Source organism: Arachis ipaensis, chromosome B07 (assembly GCF_000816755.2).
Source record: "Arachis ipaensis cultivar K30076 chromosome B07, Araip1.1, whole genome shotgun sequence".
Classification (NCBI taxonomy): domain Eukaryota; kingdom Viridiplantae; phylum Streptophyta; class Magnoliopsida; order Fabales; family Fabaceae; genus Arachis; species Arachis ipaensis.
Window position 1 is genome coordinate 31,055,899 of NC_029791.2, and position 1,316 is coordinate 31,057,214.

Here is a 1,316-nt window from a genome sequence, read left to right on the forward strand (position 1 = left end):
CGATACGCCACCGGCCCAATCCTCTCCAAGATCTGAAATGGACCAATGTATCGAGGATTCAACTTCTTTGCTTTAATCGCTCTACCTATTCCTGTGGTCGGAGTAACCTTAAGGAAAACATGATCTCCTTCCTCAAATTCCAAGGGCTTCCGCCTCTGATCGGCGTAACTCTTTTGACGACTCTACGCCGTAAGCATCCTATCTCGGATTTTCTTGACTTGTTCAGTGTGGTTGCTTCCAATCCATCACAGCTTCTACCTTGGTTGGATCTACGGCTATTCCCTTCTTACTCACCACGTGACCCAAAAACTTCACCTCATCCTTCCAAAACTCACACTTAGACAGTTTCGCATAGAGTTTCTTCTCCTTTAAAATCTGCAACACGGTCCGCAAGTGTTCTGCATGCTCTTCTTCAGTCTTGGAGTAAATCAGTATATCGTCAATGAAGATAACAACGAATTTATCCAGAAACGGACGGAACACTCTATTCATGTAATCCATGAATACTGCAGGAGCGTTCGTCAACCCAAAGGACATTACAGTGTACTCGTAATGACCATAACGAGTCCTGAAAGCGGTCTTAGGGATATCCTCACCCCTCACCCTTATCTGGTGATAGCCGGATCGCAAATCGAACTTAGAGAAAACCCCAGCTCCTTGTAACTGGTCCATGAGATCATCAATTCTCGGCAATGGGTATTTATTCTTTATGGTGACCTTGTTCAGCTGCCTGTAATCCACACAGAGCCGCATACTTCCATCTTTCTTCTTTACCAGTAACACTGGAGCACCCCATAGGGATACACTTAGTCGAATAAAGTTCTTACCCAACAATTCCTCTAACTGAGACTTTAGCTCAGTCATCTCTAACGGTGACATCCTATAAGGAGCACTTGAGATTGGTCCCGCCCCAGGCACCAACTCAATAGCAAACTCGACCTCTCGGTTAGGTGGAAATTTCTCAATATCATCGGGAAACACTTCCGGAAACTCACACACTACCGGAATCTGATCCAACCTTTGATCATCACCCGAAACACCCGCGGTTAACAACAGGATACCCTGACATTCGATTCCAGAACAGTTCACCATCATCGAATTCAAGTAATAATTATTCACCACGACCGGCCCTTCTGTATCTTCCGGCATAAAGTACACCGACTTTGTAGAACAATCAAGCAGGACATGGTTCTCAGATAACCAGTCCAATCCCAAGATAAGATCAAGACCGATCATCAGTAAGCAGATTAAATTATGGACAAAATCACGCTGCTTGAACCTAAACAAAACTTTCGGGCATCCTAGCCTAGTTACCA